This window comes from Bos indicus, chromosome 11 (genome assembly GCF_029378745.1).
Source record: "Bos indicus isolate NIAB-ARS_2022 breed Sahiwal x Tharparkar chromosome 11, NIAB-ARS_B.indTharparkar_mat_pri_1.0, whole genome shotgun sequence".
Taxonomy (NCBI): Eukaryota; Metazoa; Chordata; class Mammalia; order Artiodactyla; family Bovidae; genus Bos; species Bos indicus.
The window spans coordinates 31565272-31587625 of NC_091770.1; positions in this window are offsets into that span (position 1 = coordinate 31565272).

Sequence of the window (22354 nt, forward strand, 5' to 3'; positions counted from 1 at the left end):
TCTCTCTGGAGTGCAATGAAATGTCCAGTAATGAGTTATGAGATGTCTATAGTTTTGGGGTGACTTTGGGCAGCCTGTATCTTGAAGCTCAGGGCTGTGTTCCTTTGTTGCTGGAGAATTTGCTTGGTATGTCTTGCCCTGGAACTTATTGGCCCTTGTGTGGTGCTTGGTTTCAGTGTAGGTATGGAGGCGTTTGATGAGCTCCTGTCAATGAATGTTCCTTGGAGTCAGGAGTTCCCTGGAGTCAGGGTTTGGACTTAAGTCTCCTGCTTCCGATTATCGGTCTTATTTTTACAGTAGTTTCAAAACTTCTCCTTCTATATAACACCATTGATAAAACATCTACATTAAAGATGATAAGTTTCTCTACAGTGAGGGTCACTCAGAGAGGTTCACAGGGTTACATGGAGAAGAGAAGAGGGAGGAGGGAGTTAGAGGTGACCCAAATGAGATGAGGTGAATCAATAGTGGAGAGAGTGGGCTAGCCAGTAGTCACTTCCTTATGTGCACTCCACAACTGGACCACTCAGAGATGTTCACGGGGTTATACAGAGAAGAGAAGGAGGAAGGTAACTGAGGTGGCCAGAAGGATAAAAGGGGGGAATGAAAAGGAGGGAGACAGATCCAGCCAGTAATCAGTTCCCTAAGTGTTCTCCACCGTCTGGAACACACAGAAATTCACAGAGTTGGGTAGAGTAGAGAGGGGTTAGGGAGGAGACACAGGCGACCTGGTGGAGAAAAAGGAGGGTCCAAAGGGAGAGAGAGCAGTCAAGCCAGTAATCTCACTCCCTAGTGAAAAATGGGTCCTGAAGATTGGGTCCTTAAAGGTACAAAATTGGTAACAAATACATAAAAGCAAAAATTAAAAATCTAGAGTAGAGTTTGGAATTTCAAAAATACGACGTTAAAGAAAAGAAGAAGGAAAAGAAAGAGAGAAAGAACGAACAAACAAAAACAAACAAGGTCGCGAAAATTATAAAGAAAGTACAGGTACAAAATTGATAACTAATACCAGAAAGCGAAAATTAAAAATCTAGAGTAGAGTTTGGAATTTCAAAAATACGATGTTAAAGAAAAGAAGAAGGAAAAGAAAGAGAGAAAAAACGAACAAACAAAAACAAACAAGGTCGCGAAAATTATAAAGAAAGTACAGGTACAAAATTGATAACTAATACCAGAAAGCAAAAATTAAAAATCTAGAGTAGAGTTTGGAATTTCAAAAATACAATGTTTAAAAAAAAAAAAAAGAAGAAGAAGAAGAAGAAAAATAAAGAGAGAAAACAAACAAACAAATACGAACAATGTCACAAAAATTATAAAGAAAATACAGGTACAAAATTGATATCAAATACCAAAAAGCATAAATTAAAAATCTAGAGTAAAGTTTGGAATTTCAGATATACAATGTTATATAAAAGAAGAAGAGAAAGAAACAGAGAAGAAGAAAAAAAAAAAAAAAGTCACAGAAATTATATAAAAAAAAAACTATAGGTACAAAATTGATAACATATACCAAAAAGCGAAAATTAAAAATCTAGAGTAGAGTTTGGAATTTCAAAAATACAATGTTAAAGAAAAGAAGAAAAAAACAAAGACCAAAAAAAAAAAAAAAAAAAACCAAGGTCAAAAAATTATAAAATATATATATATGAAGTTTGCTGAAGAAGAAAAAAATAGGGTCTTTTTTTTTTTTTTTTTGCAAAGTAATAGGTTATAAAAGTGAAAATTAAAGGAACAATAGAGGACTTAAATTTTTTTTTTTTTAATTAAAAAAAAAAAAAAGAATGATCGTAAAAATAATAAAAATATATCTAGGACTTTTTTGTTTTTTTTTTTTGTGGGTGTTGTGGGTTCAGTTCATTTTTGGCTAGTTCCTTGGTCAGATTTATATTTCTCAAGATCTATAGGCCCCTTCCTATGTAGTCCGTAGTAACCACAGTGTTTTGATCTATTGCCTGTAGCTTCCAAGGCGTTTCCCTCTGTTATATCTTCTTCTGTTTGCTAGTCTCTTCAGTATCTGGTTTCCGCCCTGACTCAAAGGGCACGGTGGAGGACACTTCTTTTTTTTTTTTTTTTTTTTAGGCTTACTTGTTCAGTCGCGCTCTGGGGAGGAAGGGAGGGATGCTGCAAACAAATAACACTGGCGTGGGCTCGCAGTGCCTCAGCCACCCTGGGTCTGCCCCCGCTCACGGCGCGTGTAGCCTCCCTGTCCACACTGCTCGGACTCTAGGTTGTTCCGCCGGGAACAATCCGAGGCTGGCCCTGGGCTGCATGCACCTCCCAGGTCCAAGCCGCTCAGGTTCAGGCACTCGGGTAGTCCTCAGAGGCACAGACTCAGTTGGGCCTGCGTTTTGTGCTCTTCCCAGGTCCGAGCGCCAATTTGCTCTTCCCAGGCGAGCGCCAATGCTGCGACTTATCGCCTCCCCGCCACTCGGTTATCTGGATGTAAAACCGGCGCACCTTCTCAGGCAGATGTTGACCGTCCAGACCCCCAAGAAGTTTTAGTTAGCAAAGAAGCCTGCTTACAATTTTATAGATAATGTCTCTCTGGGGCTGCGATTGCCCCCTTCCGGCTCTGGCTGCCTGTCACCGGAGGGGGAAGGTCTGCAGCCGGCTATCTCTGTTCAGTCCTTTGTTTCGTGCGCGGGCCTGGCGGTCTTAGGTTAGGGCTGGCTTTTCGCGTGGTAGGTATCCCACAGTCTGGTTTGCTAGCCCAAATTATTTCGCTCAGATAGCGCTCAGGGTATTCAGGCCAGATTCTTACTCTCAGCGATGCAGCCCACGCCGCGCCTCCCTGCCCAGCCCCGGCTTGCTAATGGCGGATGCAGGCGTCTGCGCTGCTTCTCTGCTGGGGGAGTTACTGTAGGGCTCGCAATCTGTGAGTTTTAAATTGTTTATTTATTTCTTCTCCCTGTTATGTTGCCCTCTGTGCTTCCAAAGCTCGGCACAGATTCGGCAGTGAGAAGGTTTCCTGATGTTTGGAAACTTCTCTCTTTTTAAGATTCCCTTCCCGGGACGGAACTCCGTCCCTCCCTCTTTTGTCTCTTTTTTTTTGTTTTTAATATTTTTTCCTACCTCCTTTCGAAGAGTTGGGTTGCTTTTCTGGGTGCCTGATGTCCTCTGCCGGCATTCAGAAGTTGTTTTGTGGAATTTACTCGACGTTTAAATGCTCTTTTGATGAATTTGTGGGGGAGAAAGTGTTCTCCCCGTCCTACTCCTCCGCCATCTTGGCTCCTCCCCCCATTTGTGCTATTTCTATTCCACCATTTTATATTGATGTAAGGGTGGAAAAAATAATCTATTTCTTTTATATTTTAATGTTGTGAACATGATAAGCCACATTAAGAGGAATTGTTTCCTTGGAATACTCACTTCCTCTACAAGGGAGACAATCCCCAAATTGCATCCACTTCAAAGTCCATCTCCAAGTGGTGTGCCGTGCTCTCCATCAGGTCTAGGTGTGACTCTTCCTGCTGTGGTTTGATGTGTGGGAAGAGGGATTTGAACTTTCAGGGGAGAGATAAGCTGTGGACTGTGGCAAAGACTGATAGTTGCCCCTGTGTAGCTATTCTAACCTTCTGTAGGAACAGACTTTGAGTGAGGCATATGACTGCACAGCTATAAAGACAATTTCCAGCCTCTCTCACATCCAGTGTGCCTGTGCCCTGGCCAATGGGTTCTAAGTCAAAGTAATCATAACTTCTGGGATGTGCCTTTGAAAGAAGCATAATCTTGTCCCTTGCCCTTTTCCTTACCTTTTCCCTCTGGCTGGCTGAATGTGAATGGCTTAGCAGAAGTTGAAGAGAAGTTATCTAAGATTGGCAGGTATGCAATGAGGGTAATTTAGCCATGGTAAAGAAAGGGACTTTGTCCTTGATAGAGTAATACTGTCATTTGAGCCCTAGGCTATTTGTTTTGGTTTGCTATGTGAGGGATATACAAACTTCTATTTTGGCTTTCATTATAAGAAAGGAATCTATATCATAACTAGTATAATGCAGAACTAATTATGATGTCATTGAGTATGTATCTGAAAAGTTCTTTTTTCTTCTTTCTACACCTGCAGAATCTTATTATTTGAACTTTGAACAGCTTTTGAAGCTACTGATGAAGGTCAACTCTGCTCCCTTTTGATGTGAAATAGATACAATGTAAACAATCCCCTAAGATTACTCCTTATAGTAACTGTTCAGTTCAGTTCAGTTTAGTCACTCAGTCATGTCTGACTCTTTGCAACCCCATGAATCGCAGCACACCAGATCTCCCTGTCCATCACCAACTCCCGGAGTTCACTCAAACTCACGTCCATCGAGTCAGTGATGCCATCCAGCCATCTCATTCTCTGTCATCCCCTTCTCCTCCTGCCCCCAATCCCTCCCAGCATCAGAATCTTTTCCAATGAGTCAACTCTTTGCATGAGGTGGCCAAAGTATTGGAGTTTCAGCTTTAGCATCCGTCCTTCCAAAGAACACCCAGGACTGATCTCCTTTAGAATGGACTGGTTGGATCTCCTTGCAGCCCAAGAGACTCTCAAGAGTCTTCTCCAACACCACAGTTCAAAAGCATCAATTCTTTGGCGTTCAGCTTTCTTCACAGTCCAACTCTCACATCCATACATGACCACTGGAAAAACCATAGACTTGACTAAATGGACCTTTGTTGGCAAAGTAATGTCTCTGCTTTTGAATATGCTATCTAGGTTGGTCATAACTTTCCTTCCAAGGAGTAAGCGTCTTTTCATTTCATGGCTGCAGTCACCATCTGCAGTGATTTTGGAGCCCCCCAAAATAAAGTCTGACACTGTTTCTTTCCCTGGCATTCAGAGATCCCTGATACTACTTGAGTTTATGTTTTAGTGGTTATTGTAGTTGTTGTTTTCTGCCTTATCTCCCTGAATTTAGTAAAATCTCTGTAGTCCTCATGGTACTGAATATGATAAATCGCATCATACTGAAGCTATCTGGGAACTAAACCACTGGCATTTAAGATAATAAATTCCACAGCAAAGCCCTTTGCTCATCTCCTGCTCATCTTTTTGCCTTCCTCGGTTTATGACTAGTTGGAAATAATATTGCTTTGGTATTGAGATTGCAGAGGATACAGAAATTCAAACTGTAGTCGATAAAAATAAATTTTATCAGGAAAATGAGAAAATGTCTTCATATAATGAACTGTAGATAGCTGTAGAAAGATAATCTGGATATTTAGCTGGGAGATGAATACTTAGGTTTCTGTGGTAGACCAGCAGAAGAAACTGGATTTTTTTCTCTTTTGGATTTTGTCTTACATGTAGAATTTCAAAACTCTTGACCTGCAGAGGCCTCCCAAATGCATTTTAATACCTGAGGATTTTATGCAGTTTATTCTGCTTCTAAGAACATTTGTACTTTTTAGGTAGATGAACAAACTGAGTTACATGGCACGTACAAGGTCATGTTTTAAGTCACTAGTGAAACCTAGACTAAATTTTTAGGGTTGCTCAAGCCAGTTTAATGTAAATTTCACTGCACTGTATATGCTGGAAAAATTTTAGTACTTTTACATCAAGAGTTATTTTGCATGACTCCCAGATTTTCACATTTTTCTTACCCTGTTTTTTAGTTGACCTTTTTTTTTTTCTTCTTAACTCAGACTAACCTTTGGCATCACTTTTCTAAGCTCTAGGTTGTATATGTGCATTGTGCAGCTTATCCCTTTTGAGGTACAAACACGTGGTGTATTCAAACCACTGAAACTCTTTGAGTATGTCACTGTGAAGTGCTGTAAAAGTGGAACAACCTAAAGAGATTATTCCTGACATTAGTAAGCCTAGGTGGGTCCTTTACAGATGTGTTCTTTGTAGATACTATGTAATAAATTTAAGGGGCTATTTATGTGTGAGATAAAGTGCAATAAATTAAAATGAGGTATTCACTTTCATTTAAATCAAGTGAAAACCCATTTTATAAGCCAATCAGCTTGCTATAGATTGGGTAATATTGGAGCATCAATTCTTTTTCCTGAGAATATAGTAACATATCTTGCATTTTCTTTGATATCATACTTTTTCAGAATTTGGCTATTCTGAAAAAGTAGCCTGAGAGTAGACTTCTCTTTATTATTTCCCCAAATAAAGCTTTATTTACCATACTTAAAGAAAACAGAGTTCAGTCATTTCCCAACTCGTTTCCATCAATGCTTGAAGAAAAATGTTCTCAGAAGTGCCAGTCAAATCAGAAAGAGAAGAGTTTGCCAGTAGCTCAATGGATCAATCCATCAATACTATACACTTTTTCAAATTTATAGTATGTTGAAATATGAGTAAATTAAAGTATTGTTACAATTAGTAGTACTACTATTACAGAAATGTCCAAGCAGATCAACATGACGAGCCTGACACCAAGTTATTTGTTTTATTCTTTATCTGTTCCTGCCTTTCAATAACTGTTCAACCACTATTTAGAAAATTGACTTCTATGCTTCTCAGCTGTATTTGTATATAATAATAATAAATTACAAAACATTTCACCGCTGATTACATTAGTAAAAGTCATCACTTTCTCTTTCCTGAATCGGAGTCTGCTACCTTTTAGATTGTTATATCATTGTCCTTTAAATTACTTAAGGCTAGAAAACTTTTGAATGTTCTATATTCCTTTGCTACATGTGTCATCTCTGTGTGTGTGGGTGTGGGTGTGGGTGCCTGTGTCTGTGTGTTTGTGTGTGTGTGTGTATATTCTCTCCCTGATCCCCAGGCTTTCTCTTTGTAGAATGTCCTGATTTCCCAGAATTCTTTTTCCTTATTATTTGGCCAGGTTCTTTGATATCTATTTTTATTTATTTAGCTTTTTTTATGCTGAGATTTTATAATTATATAAAGTTTCAGCCAAATATATGTAAGCATCCTGTGTGATATAAATATATAAGATCATAGAAGGATTCCTTCCTTTTTCTTATCTTGCCAAGTTAACTAAAAATAGGTCCTATAGTTTCTTACATCCTTTCCCCATAAGAACTATTATACCTTTAGTTCTGGCCATTTTCAGCTTCTATTCTGACTTCCAAATTATTCCTCCCATTTCTGATTTCTCCCCACTCTTATCCTAGGCACCAGAGTGATTTCAAAAAGTGCAGATTTGATCATGTTATTACCCTGCTCAAACCCACATTGCCTTCAGTCTCCTAAGCATGGTACCCAGCGTCCTTTACTGCATGACTGAAACCTACCTCATCAGCCTCACCCTTACCACTCTTGACTACTAGATTTGCATCATGTAGCATTGTCTCCTAGCACACTTTTCTTTGAGGATGTCTGTTTGGCAAAGTATTGTGGAAAAGAGAAACCAGTAAGACCACTATTTTGATTCTTGAATTGAATAAAATACATCTTTCCTTCTCCCATCAATGCCTATTAAAAAATTAAAGAATGTGCCAATTTCAAGACATTGCCAGTACCATGAATTTGACTGTGGCAGAATCCTGTAGATCAATTGTTTAAGATACCATAAGTATACATAAAAATAATTGCTTCCATCCTGAAAGTTTTTAAATTCCATTTTAAAATTCAAAGAAAATAACCTGTTTTAGATGCTATTATTCAGGAAACACACACACACACACCTTATCAATGCTTTGTTCCCCTAATTACTTCCAAAGTAATTCAACTGTGACTACATTAGATTAGATAATTAACTTGAGAATGTCTTATTTGGCATAAATGCTTTAAGTATAATATGATACAGAGCTATTTTTTCTCTCTAATTCTCTAAGAGTTTGACTTTAACCATGGCTTTAAACATACTAGTTTTTCGGATAAATTTTGAGTTAAAAGCCATCCACAAAATCACATTGGACACCTCCAGTGTCACACAGAAGAATGTGTTCAGTTTACTTTTCTGGAAGGCAAGTGAATAATGCCGACAAGGTAAACCAACACACCAGCTTTCAATTAACTGATGATTTACTGTGTGTAAGGCATACAAAGGGTAGACAAAACAATTGCCAGGCAGACACCAAAGTCTGTGCTATCTAGAGAAGAATAAACTTATCCATGTAAAGAGAATAAATGTGTCCATGTGAATGATGCAGATATCCACACATAAGTATAATAATAGTAATAAATGATCATAATTAATGTTTATGGAGTGTTTATTGATCCTCTGTCCCAGGATCTGTGATAAACTTCTTCAAAGCACTATATCACTGAATCTTCATAGAATCTCTGCAAGGCATGAACTATTGTTAGCCCCATTTTGCAGGATGAGAAGGATTCAAAAAATCATATACACGCTTGGCTTTATTCATCTAGTGAGAAGTAGAGCTGACACTGTTTTGTTTTTGTTTTTGTTTTTTTCGAGTTTCTAACTTCATGCTACTTTAAAGGGAGAGTTTACTTTTGTCAGTGGCCTCACTAATATGGTAAAATTAAATGATGAATAGAATCAAATATATTCACTACAAAATAAATTTTTAAAATTTATTTTAATTGGATGCTAATTACTTTACAATATTGTGGTTTTTGTCATACATTGACATGAATCAGCCACAGGTGTACATGGGACAGAGCAACGCATGTACAAAATAAATTTTAAAAATCTTAGTATATCAGGTCACAATTAAGATAAAACTTCTTTGTGTTATCAGCTCATAGGAAAAGAGGGAGTTTTATCCAGGGATTAAAGTTCACCTTTGGATAGAAGTGGCACTCAACCAACCTTATTTCCTTGTTTTGAAGTCTTGATGTGTTAAGCCATAAATAGCAGAAATATTGATAAATCAAATGTGACGTGAGATTTCAAGTTTTAAAATACTTTCTGTATAATTGTTGTTGTTCAGTTGCTAAATTGTGTTTGAGTCTTTGTGACTCCGTGGACTTCAGCACACCAGGCTTCTCTGTCCTCCAGTATCTCCTGGAATTTGCTCAAATTCATGTGCATTTTGAGTCTAACCATCTAAACCATCTCATCTAACATCTAACCATCTCATCTAATGTCTAACCATCTCATCTAACGTCTAACCATCTCATCTTCTGTTGCCTGCTTCTTCTTTCTCCATTTACTTTCTTCTGTGTAACCAGATTAAAAAATTAAAGCACTGCTCCTTAAGATTACAGAAGTTACTATGATATATTTCAAGTCATAATTCCAAAACGGCATCAGCATAAATGATCATGTTACTAATTGAGTCCATATGTGGAATGAAACAGGGTGTACACATAAAGATCTACTTTGATAAATGCAATCTGTTTTGAATAAACAGCAAACAATATCTCTTAAGTTGTCATTACTGTGGTATTCAAATGAAAGGAGATTCATGAATGATTATGCAAATTTTGAGAAACACATTCAAAATGCAGTTTAAAAGCAGTGTGCATAACATGAAAAGATTTTTATTTCTTGTTTTCTTAGCTGAGTTAATCTACTTGTATTTCAGAAATCTAATATTTAAGGAGGAAGAAAATGGCAATTTAGTTGTCACTGGCACGGATATAATGACGGGAAATTCCTATAAATATTTTTAGTCAATTAGGGTTGGCCAGAAAGTTTGGATATGCATGATACAAACAGAACAATTCATAGGGAAAAAAGACAAAATGGATTTTCAAACCATGAGACAGTACATAAATTAAAGAGATAAAATAAAGGAATATGAGATTCATTCATTCATTATTCATTTATCCAATAGGTTTGTATCAAGCACTTTACTGTTCCAGATACAGCAGTGGACAATAGCCTGTGTCCTCATGGGCACATTCTGGTGAGAGGTCCAGAAATTTTTAAGACTAATAGTCATTTCGATATTTGGCAAAACTAATACAATTTTGTAAAGTTTAAAAAAAAAAGACTAATAGTCCAATTCACTATTTAACAACAATTATGATAAATGCTTTAAGGAGACATTAGAGACATTAGACATTCATAGTTCTATGAATGTAATAAAAGAGCTTGATTGAGTGGGTGCAAGAAAATGAGGACATGGCAGGCACATCAAAGACTGATTCATATACAAAGCAACGTTTTGGCCTAGGTCTGAATAATTAGTCCAGTCAACTAGTGAATTTGAGGCAGAAAGGCAGATAATTTTGTGAAGTACATGCATGCAGATCTGTGGTGGATGACATGGGATGGATATCAATGATAACAAAACCTCTAAAACTTTTATAGTAGTATCTATGTGCCAGACATCATGCTTAGGGCTTAACCCACATTTACTCAGTTACTTCTCATAGCAACACCCTGAGGTTAGTTTTATTATTATCTCATTTTTAAGGATAAAGAACAGAGGCAGAATACCTTTCTAAGGATCACAGTGCTAGTCTGTGGTAGATCTGGTTCAACCCAAGGTCATATAATTTTAAAGAATGCACTCTTGGCCACTGTCTACCCAGATTATGCATTCATCTGTAATTGTCCAGCATCAGTGTGAGCTTCTATACCAAGCTTTTTCATAGTATGGTTGATAGTTGTCAGAGAATTGAGAGTGATTTATGGCCAGGTGATGACCAAGAAAAATGATGTCTTTAGAAGCAATACAATCAATACATGATTGTTACGTTTACTTTGGAATCAATCAAGATTTGACTCCCTTCCTTCCTCTTTGTGCCTATGTTGGACAGGTTTCTTGAACTTCCCAAATACCAACTAATAGCTTCAAAACTGAATTAATAATGATGCCTTTAGTACAAGCTTGCTGTGAGGTTGACATGAGATAATAAATATTCAGTATATCCTTGGCACAGAGTAATTGCCCAGTAGTGTTGGTCGCTCAGCAGTGTCTGATTCTTTGTGGACCACGTGGACTATAGCTCACCAGGCTCCTCTCTGTCCATGGAATTGAGGAACAGGCAACACTGGAGTGGGTAGCCATTCCCTTCTCTGGGGGATCTTCTTGACCCAGGGAATGAACCCAAGTCTCCGGCATTGCGGGCAAATTCTTACCTCCCAAGCCACCAGGGAAACCCAATATATGTTAGCTATTATTATTAGCAGAAAAAAAGATTGATAATGAACATCAAAGAGGACTTTTAGTGCCTTGCATAAGAGGGTGAATGTTATTTCACAAGCAGCAGGAAGTCACTGACATTTTCTGAAAAAGAATTACTTCAGCATACATAGTAAATTACTAGTGATAATCTGTAGTTTACAAAATGGCTTTGAATGGATTATTTAATTCCACTTAATCTCATAGGGATGGTATTTTGATTGTAATTTTACAGATAGACTAAAACTTAGAGATCTTAAATGACATGTCCAAGAGCTCATATGACAGTACAGGAGCTGTAATTTTGATTCAGTACTTCAAGTAAAAGGTCATTTTAGTTTCCATCATACCACAGTTTGTGAGTAATTTTAAGAGACATGCTTAAGAAGTTCCATAGAAAAATTAAGGGACAAAATTGTTTTGGTTATTCTGAGTTTGAGGTGGAGTATTATTTTTTAACTTTACAGTTTTGATGGAAGGAACATAGGTACTTGATGAAAGTCTGAGAAGCTGGAGACTTTGGTGTTAGTCCCATCTCTGCCACTTCTTGACTTTGTGGCAAGTTGTAGACAAGCCACTTAACCTTAGTGTTTGTAGGTTTCTTCAGTTGAGGAAAGCAAAATATAATCCCATTTATTGGAGCTTTTCAGTGGATCAAATGACAAAGAATCAACAAAGCAGAAAGCTCAAGTAACATACACATTTATTATAGTCACTTTACATACAAAAATTTCTATCCTCTGGTAGCTCAGCTGGTAAAGAATCCGCCTGCAATGCAGGAAACCCGGTTCAATTCCTGGGTTGGGAAGATCCGCTGGAGAATGGAAAGTGTACCCACTCCAGGATCCTTGGGCTTCCCTGTTGGCTCAGCTGGTCAAGAATCTGCTTGCCATGTGGGAGACCTGGGTTCGATCCCTGGCTTGGTACAATCCCCCGGAGAAGGGAATGGCTACTTACTCTAGTATTCTGGCCTGGAGAATTCCATGGACTGTATATAGTCCATGGGGTCACAAAGACTCGGACACAACTGAGCCACTTTCACTTTCCCCAACCATGAATTTAAAACCTTGTAGGAAAAATACAGTCAGAACCACTGGAGTTGAAGGAGAATCTGTCAAAATTTTTATTATTAAAATGAAATCAAATATCTAGAAAACTCAGTTTTCAGTGACATTTAATACATGTTAACCCATTAATATGGCAACTCTCCTTTTTTCCATTTACTGACTCTACTCACCAGAAGCCTTTTGAGTTCTCTCTCTCTTCCAGTTTGAACTGTGAACCTGCAGATCTGTCTTGGTTTGTTGCACATGTTGTATGTATTGAGGGGCACTTTTCTAAGTCTAGTCCTTTATCCAGATATTAAAGAATTTTTTGTTTTTATGGCTTTGCTTTCTATGTCCCATAATATTTTCAGACATATACTCTGCTTCTTTAGAGAAGCAAGAGTAAAAGTCTAAGGTTCTGGTGTATTCTTCTTGACTTCCTTTATCATTTGCAAGATCCCTTGAGATAGGTTTTCTTTTTTTTTTTTTTTTGCAGGGGATGGTGAGAGTGTTGGAACTTTCTACTTTTCCCTTCTTTTCCTATTCCAGCCTTGTGATTTCATCTCCTTCTAATTATTCCCCATTGATTTTATACCAATTCTATATGATGGAAAATTTTGAGATTTTGAAAATGTCATAGGATATAATGTCACACATACTAGACATTTCCATAGCATAACTCATATTTTGGAGTTGAATATAATAACCACAAACATAATGTAAGCTTTTATAAAATTACTGCTTGAAGAACAATGGGGCTCTGAGCTGTATAACTTTTGTAAAATCTAGAATAGCTGAAATAATGTAACTGCTTGAAAGAATAACTTATTAAGAATTTTTCCTCCTCTCTCCATCCCTTTGGTTTAAGTTAGATAATCTGATATTTTCCTAAACAAGATCATAAAAGTCCAATGTGAAAAAGCTTCACATAAAAAATATTCTAAAAGTGTTGAGATAGTAGACTGAAATATGTTCAGTTCAGTTCAGTTCAGTCACTCAGTCGTGTCCGACTCTTTGTGACCCCATGAACCACAACACGCCAGGCCTCCTTGTCCATCACCAACTCCCGGAGTTCACCCAAACTCATGTCCATTGAGTCGGTGATACCATCCAACTATCTCATCCTCTGTTGTCCCCTTCTCATCCCACCTTCAATCTTTCCCAGCATCAGGGTCTTTTCAAATGAGTCAGCTCTTTGCATCAGGTGGCCAAAGTATTGGAGTTTCAACTTCATCATCAGTCTGTCCAATGAACATCCAGGACTGATCTCCTTTAGGATGAACTGGTTGGATCTCCTTGCAGTCCAAGGGACTCTCAAGAGTCTTCTCCAACACCACAGTTCAAAAGCATTAATTCTTCGGTGCTCAGGTTTCTTTATAGTCCAACTCTCACATCCATACTTGACTACTGGGAAAACCATAGTCTTGATTAGATGGACCTTTGTTGACAAAGTAATGTCTCTGCTTTTTAATATGCTGTCTAGGATGGTCATAACCCACTCCAGTGTTCTTGCCTGGAGAATCCCAGGGACAGGGGAGCCTGGTGGGCTGCCATCTATGGGGTCGCACAGAGTCGGACACGACTGAAGTGACTTAGCAGCAGGGTGGTCATAACTTTCCTTCCAAGGAGTAAGCATCTTTTAATTTCATGGCTGCAATCACCATCTGCAGTGATTTTGGAGCCACAAAAAATAAAGTCAGCCATTGTTGCCACTGTTTCCCCATCTGTTTCCCATGAAGTGATGGGACCAGATGCCATGATCTTCGTTTTCTGAATGTTGAGCTTTAAGCCAACTTTTTCACTCTCCTCTTTCACTTTCATCAAGAGGCCCTTTAGTTCTTCTTCACTTTCTGCCATAAGCATGGTGTCATCTGCATATCTGAGGTTATTGATATTTCTCCTGGCAATCTTGATTCTGGCTTGTGCTTCATCCAGCCCAGTGTTTCTCATGATGTACTCTGCATAGAAGTTAAATAAGCAGGGTGACAATATACAGTCTTGATGTACTCCTTTTCCTATTTGGAACCAGTCTGTTTTTCCATGTCCAGTTCTAACTGTTGCTTCCTGACCTGCATACAGATTTCTCAAGAGGCAGGTCAGGTGGTCTGGTATTCCCATCTCTTTCAGAATTTTCCACAGTTTTTTGTGATCCACACAGTGAAAGGCTTTGGCATAATTAATAAAGCAGAAATGGATGTTTTTCTGGAACTCTCTTGCCTTTTCGATGATCCAGCAGATGTTGGCAATGTGATCTCTGATTCCTCTGCCTTTTCTAAAACCAGCTTGAACATCTGGACATTCATGGTTCACATATTGCTGAAGCCTGGCTTGGAGAATTTTGAGCGTTACTTTGCTAGCATGTGAGATGAGTGCAATTGTGTGGTAGTTTGAGCATTCTTTGGCATTGCCTTTCTTCGGGATTGGAATGAAAACTGACCTTTTCCAGTCCTGTGGCCACTGCTGAGTTTTCCAAATTTGCTGACATATTGAGTGCAGCACTTTCACAGAATCATCTTTTAGGATTTGAAATAGTTTGGTTTTGTTGGAGTATTAGAAACAGCACTCCTTTATATGCTTATGAGACAGCTTAAACCACATGATAATGTAATCTGTATGATAGGAAAACATATGAAAGAAGTTTACTATTCTACAGAGGTAGTTTTGATTTATAACTTTTATTTGCCATGCCAGCAATAACAATGCTTTAAGAAAACTAGAATGAGAATAAGCATTTGAAACCACGTAGTCCAATATCCTTATTTTAGACAGGAGAATGTTGGACTTAGAAGGTGAAGTGGTTAATTAAGATCATACTACTGGACAGAGGCTCCAACTGGCACCCTGATACACCAATCCCATTGCAGTGCTCCTATGTGAATACTTACTTTTTCCCTAGTGTGCTCCATGTTTTGCACACCTCAAAACAGAAAGACAATCTGGGACTGGGCTTTCACACACAGCCAAAAACAAAGCAAGCATTTAGCCTAGCTGCCAGCACATGAGTCAATTTCAGGCAAATTGATGTATGCCAGCAAATAATACTATTAAGAAAGGGATATATTGTAGACCAAAGAAATGACCTTCACACAAGTAGAAATTGAAGCAGTGTTGAATGCACTGTTAGATGGAAGGGCAAATGAATTATATATAAAGATAGTTCAAATTGATTATGGCAGCAAGAGGCCAGTCAAGGACATTCACAGGCAAACTTACTCAAATATTTCTCCATCATTCATCAAGAAAATATTCTGAATCCTTGACCTGGAAAAGAAACGAGATCTGGATAGAGAATTCCTAACCATAACACTTTGTCAATCCCATTGCTACTAAAACCCACCAAAATTTAAAAACAGGTAAATATACTAAATAGGGCTCCAGTGACATGATGGTGAGGCAATAGAGGCAGCATGGATGACGAATGAAGGGGCAGATTACAGTTTGAAGATCTGCATAATGAATGCTTCTTCAGATTCACAGCCAGAGCAAAGGAGAGAGAAAGCAATGCCAAACGAGGAAGGCTTCCCAGCAGAATGTACGAGAGAAAGATGCTGCCAATTTATAACTGCCAAATTTTTATGGCAGGGGCTGAAGGGCACTGGGCAGTCATAGTGAATAAAGAGTGACATGCTATGTTAGAATTTGCTCTCATGGGAGAATACTAGCTGGGAGGTGGAGGGCTGTTTTCACAAACATAAAAAATGGTGATATATGTTTTATTGAAGTGGAAAACCTTGAAATCAACTCCTAGGATACCTGGAATGATCTTCCTCAGTGCTTATATTTTCCTCCCATTAGACACCACCACATCATCAAGTAAATGATAATCAACCATCAAAGGCTTAGGAAGTAGTACAGCATGATCAAAAGTTACTCCACTACCTCAGTCTCCTCCTGTAAATATCCTCAATGAAGTGGAATTTCATACAGGAGAGGTTCTCATCACCCTCATCCTATAGTTATCCTTGACCTTTGAAGCCTGTCTTGCATTTATATCATCACAAGTAAAGTCTCAGTAAATAATGGAGGAAGAGGAAACAGGTGAAGTTTAAGGACCACCTGTGATGACAGATGAGCAAAGAAATCAGCAAGGCAACTGAAGGGAGACACATTTGTAAGTCCTAAGAGAAGCCAAGAACGAAAGGGCTGTGTATTTCCCCTAGGAAGTACACAAACAGTTTCTATCTACCACCAAATGTTCAGTGTTTGGGAAATGGCAGTAAATCCACTTTGGTAAAACCACTTTCCTGATCATGGTGTCTCCATAAGCAGATAAGGCAAGAGGCAGCAGTCCTGGGAGGTGTATACCAGAATAAGTCCTTTTTGGAGGTCACTGAGTAACCTTATTGTAGAGCCTGTATACTCCAGGATGGAGTCGCCTCAAGCCAAACAACTAACAGGAAGGAAGTACAGCCCCACCCATCAGCAGACAATTGGATTCAAGATTTACTGAGCAGGGCCCTGCGCACCAGTGTGTGTGTGTGTGTGTGAGTCACTCAGTCGTGTCCAACTCTTTGCGACCCTATGGACTGTACCCCACCAGGCTTCTGTCCATGGAATTCTCCAGGCAACAATACTGAAGTGGATTGCCATTCCCTTCTCCAGAGGAATTTCCCAACGTAGGGATCGAACCCTGGTCTCCTACATTGCAGGCAGATTCTTTACCGTTTGAGCCACAGGGAAGTCTTAAGAAGACATGTTGTATGTCATCTTGCCCACCAGAGCAAGACTCAGTTTTCCCCACAGCCAGTTCCTCCCATAAGGAAGCTTGCACAAGCCTCTTTTCCTCATCCATCAGGGGGCAGACATAAGTAAGAACTATAATCTCACAACCCCCAGAAGGAAAACCACAGTCTAGGAAAGCTAAGTAAAATGATCAAATGGATCGCAGCTTTGTGTAACTCAGTGAAGCTTTGAGCCTTGTCGTGCAGGGCCACCCAAATGTGGTCCACTGGAGAAGGGAATGACAAATCATTTCAGTATTCTTGCCTCAAGAAACTCATGAACAGTATGAAAAGGCAAAAAGATAAGACACTGGAAGATGAGCCCCTCTCAGGTTGGTAGGTGTCCAGTATGTTACTGGAGAAGAGCAGAGAAATAACTCCAGATAGAATGAAGAGGCTAGGCCAAAGCAGAAATGATGCTCAGCTGTGGATGTGCCAGTGGTGAAAGTAAAGTCTGATGCTGTAAAGAACAACTTTGCATAGGAACATGGAATGTTAAGTCTGTGAATCAAGGTAAATTGGTTGTTGTCAAGCAGGAGATGGCAAGAGTGAATATCAACATTTTAGGAGTCAGTGTACGTAAATGGATGGGAACGTGTGAATTTAATTCAGATGACCATTGTATCTACTATTGTGGGTAAAGTGAAGTTGCTCAGTTGTGTCTGACTCTTTGCGACCCTATGGATTGTAGCCTACAGGTTCCTCTGTCCATGGGTATTCTCCAGGCAAGAATACTAGAGTGGGTTGCCATTCCCTTCTCCAGCGGATCTTCCCGACCCAGGGATTGAACCCAGGTCTCTTGGGGTGCAGACAGATCCTTTACCATTGCACTGCCTGAGAAGCCTACGTGTAAAAAGATGTGAGAGAGTGGAAGTCACTCATGTAGATAAAGCGAGATGATGAGGTACAAAGACTGAGATGAACATATTATTAGTAGCTGAAACTATAATCCAGCCCTGAATTTTATGGAAGGGCTTTTCTGTGAAAGAAAAGGAGGTCTGTGCTTTAGGGAGTATTTGGGACACGGATGGGCTCCCTGGTGGTTCAGGTGCTAAAGAATCTGCCTGTAATTTAGGAGACCTGGGTTTGATCCCTGAGTCGGGCGATCCCCTTGAGAAGGGAATGGCTACTAACTCTAGTATTCTTGCTTGGAGAACTCCCTGGACAAAGCCTGGAGGCTACAGTCCATGGGGTTGCAAATAGTTGGACATGATTGAGTGACTGAGCATGCATGAACACATACAATCTATAAAACTTTATACAAAAGGGTGACTCTAACCTTAAGAAGTATTTTTTCATGACTGGAACATACATATCAGACCAATGACTGCTTTATTTGTCCAAGAGGGTCCAAAATGTGAAGGGGACAATGAATAATTACCTCCCTTTCTATATCTAAGGTGCTCTGTACTTTTCCAGCATGTTTGTGCTCTGTAAATTGTTGATTAATAATCATTCATTAATAATAATATCTAACCCTCTTGCACAAAATAATATGAATCAGTTACTTTTTTCCATCAATTATGTTTGAATATTCAGAATATGTTAAAGAATTTTGACAGATTCTTTTTTTTTTTCCCCTTGTAGGAGCACAAGCTTAATACTGAGCATCTAACCAGAGGATTAAGGTAGACTAGTACATGTGTAGAGAAGTTACAAATAAAGCTTTCAGTATTCTCCTTGCTAACGATCAAGTATCTCTTGAGGGAAAGAGAATCCAGATGACAAAGTTTATCTCAAGGCAGAGTGCTCCAGTTTCCATCCAGAGGCAGGGCGCAGAGTCCATCATTCTCTTGTGACATGGATATAGAGTGGGCTGGAAAAAATAGGCAACAGAAACAAAAGAAAGCAAATCCACTGTAAACTCTGTGGACTGCTTGCTCAGGTTTTAGAGGGAAGGGTCAATGAGTTACAATCATTTTCCCTTTCCAGAATTCAAAGCCAATTGAAAGACAGACACAAGAAGCAGACAAAGATCTAAAAAGAAACAAAATCCTTTATTATGAATCAAATGTGGAATGGAGGGCAAGATTTCTCAGTGCAGCCACAAAGGGCCAAGGCTTTAATCCATGGATTGGGCAAGCAGTCCCTGACTCTGCTGGACCACTACAGATCACACCTGCAGAGCAGACCACTTGCTGCATTTCAGAGAACAGACCAGAAAGCAGCCTCAGAGATGCCGTGGCAGAGGCTGAGCCACACAATCCCACTTCCTTCTGCCAAACTCACTCATCAAGCAATATACTTCTCTTCCCTAAAGAGAGAAATTGTGTTGGGGGCATGAGGAGTGGAGCTGTATGTGCTATCCTTTCCTTCCCAAGGAAAAGTGATGAGTGGGGAAGACATGGTCCTACCAGCAATACATAGAATATAGGGAATCAACAGCTGAGGGGCTAAAACAGGAGAAGATGATGTAGACAGAGCTGTTAGGAGACTTAATCCTCACTGTGTTGATATAAATAACTGTTGCAAAGGCCTCAGCCAACAGTGTTAGAGTTTGATTTTATCTTCATCCTCAGATATGGCCTGGAAGATACGGTGCTCACCCAACATCCATAGTATCCTGAAGTGTGTGCTTAATATTAACTAAATATAAAGTAACATTACAAATTTTTTAACTCTTATAGGTAGATAATTATATGCAACTGGACAAACATTGTAATCAGTGTTACGTTATAACATTAGTAACTTAGGTTACTAGGTTAATTAGAATATCAGTTATTCTGTATGTTTCCCCATCCCATTTCAACCATTTTGAATCAATGAGAGTTATTTTATTGAATAAACATTCTATTTATTAAAGATCCATTATTTTCTAAGCAGTGTCTTGATAACAGACATAGAGAAATGAATTAGACACATCCTTTGCCCTGTGAAGTTCATGTCACTGTAGAATTTACAGACATGTAACTAATTAGGTGTAACAGAACAAAAGTGTATTCATAAAGGCAGTACAGAAGTAGTGAAAAAGAGTGTTCACATCTGCCAAGACCTCAGGGAAGCCTGAGATTTGAGTCAAGCGTGAAAGCATTATTTAATAGGCTCCCCCAAAATAAGTGAGATGTCACAAGATGAGCTTAGAATGAGAGAGGACATTCTCGGTAGTAACCAGAGCAGTTCCCACAATAATAGTGAAAGGTTGTTGTTGAATCACACGAAGACACCGGGATTCTTGGCCCCCAGAGGAGAAGAATTCAATCCGGGGCCAGAGATGAGGCTTGATCGCTCAGAGCTTTTGGGTAATAAAGTTTTATTAAAGTATAAAGGAGATAGAGAAGGCTTCTGACATAGGCATCAGAAGGGGGCAGAAAGAGTACCCGCTTGCTAGTGTTAACAATGAAGTTATATAATCCAAAGAATGTCTGGAGGTTGTAAAGACCTCATCAGACCTACTCCCATAATTTACATTTTAAGATAACACTGTCCTCAGGCAGGATACATCCTTGTAAAGACCAGGTCTACTCCCATAATTTACATTTTAAGATACCACTGTCCTCAGGCAGGATACATTATTGTTATATAATCCTAAGGAATGTGGATAAAGAAAAAAAGTTTGTCCTTTTTTCCTCCTTGAGAATTCCAGACCCCTCTCTCCTTGGGGACCCCTAGACTCCTTATCAACCTGCCTAGGAAGTGACTCTCTCATTCCCCCCTTTTCTTTTAGGAGAATTATATTGCCTAGGGAAAAGGGGCGTCGTTCTCGTTCCACAACTGCTTCCGAGCTGACAAGGGGTGTTGTCCCTAAATTGGTGAGGCAACATATTCTCCTAATCCTCATATTGAGGATATCTGATCCAGGGGCCCCAAATAGTAGCTGGAGGAAGTTGCAACAGTAGCCAGAGTTTGAGCAATCATTTGTAACTTAAAAGCTTTCATGCGGCTAGAAACAAATCCAGTTATACAATTACAGATGCAGGGAGCAAACAGCAAAAACACAACATTCAGAATCAAAATTAAAAGTCACATTATGTCTGTAGTTAAAGTGCAAAGTGTTGCCCCAGTCCATTTTAGGGTTGGTAGATGTCATCAGAAGAAGAAGAGGCATCGCATGTGATTGTTGTTGAAGGTATTCACAGACTTGGAGAAAGTCTTTTCCTTGAAGTGGAGATATCTACCTCTGGAAGCCTTCCACTGATGAAGAGGGGAGTGCTCCACAGACCCAGCAGTTAGACCAATTGTGGAATGCAGCGTAGGAGTGAGCCCAGGACAGGAAGGCATTGTCTTGAGGATCAAACGGCAGACTCAGGATTTTTGGAGTCAGCAGAAGTAGATTCACATAGATTATCAGGCCCATCCGCTGCCCTTTGCTTAACTCTAGAGCTTGGGTCGGGGCCACAAGCTCCGTTAACTGAGCACTGGTTGCCTGGGGGAGAGATTTTGCTTTCAAAACCTGTTCAGCAGTCACCACGGTGTAACCTGCTTTACGTTTTCCATCGCGAACAAAAGAACTGCCATCTGTAAACATTTCCATTTCAGGACTGTCTAATGGGGTATCCTTTAGATCCTCCCAAGCTGCATAGTTTAAAGTTAGGAATTGAGAACAATCGTGATCAGGTGTTTCATTTTCCTTCTCAGGAAGGAAAGTGGCAGGATTTAAATTTCCACAAACTTTAAGCTTAGTTACTGGTCCTTCTAACAACAATGACTGATATTTAAGAAGCCTACTGTCTGTCATCCAAATATTAACCTTAGAATTTAAGATTCCACTCACATCACAAGAAGTCAGTAAAGTAAGGTTTCGTCCATTAATTATTTTTAAAGCTTCAGGTGCTAATAAAGCCGCTGCCCCAATTACTCTTAGGCAGTGGGGCTACCCACGTGAAACTACAACTAATTCTCTGCTTAGATAAGCAATAGGTTGCTGGTGAGGCCCTCGGGTTGTGTCAAAACTCCCAATGCCACACCTTTTCTTTCAGTGACAAACATTAAATTCTGGCCCTGTGGGCAAGCTCAGAGCTGGAGCTTGCAGGAGAGCAGTCTGAAGAACCTTAAAAGCCTTTTGAGTTTCTGGAGACCAAACCAGTTTGTCGGTTTGGGTCTGCTGAGTTTCAGCTATAAGTTTATATAAAGGCTGGGCAAGTTCCCTGTAACCTGGAATCCAAATGCGACAGTAACCTGTGATTCCCAAAAATCCTCTCAATTGTCTTAGGGTCATAGGTAGGGGGTGATTTAGTATAGGTTTAATTATCTCAGGGCCTATGGCCCTAGTCCCTTCTGATATGATTAGGCCCAGATATCTAACCGATTGTTGACAAAGCTGAGCCTTTTCTCTTGATGCCTTGTAACCATAGCCTGCCAGAAAGTTTAAGAAATCTTCTGAGGCTCATGAACAAGCTTCCTCTGTCTCAGCACAGAGCAAAATATCATCTACATATCGTAACACCACCACTTCAGAGCTATTAAAGTTTTGTAGATCCCGTGACAAACTTTGTCCGAATAAGTGAGGACTGTCACGAAATCCCTGGAGCAAAACTGTCCAGGTTAACTGAGAAGCTGGCTGTGTAGGGTCGTCAAAGGCAAATAGAAATTGACTTTCTTCCGCCAAAGGCACTGAATAGAAGGCATCCTTTAAATCAATTATTGAGAAATATTTGGCCTGTTCAGGAATTTCAGACAATAGAGTATAAG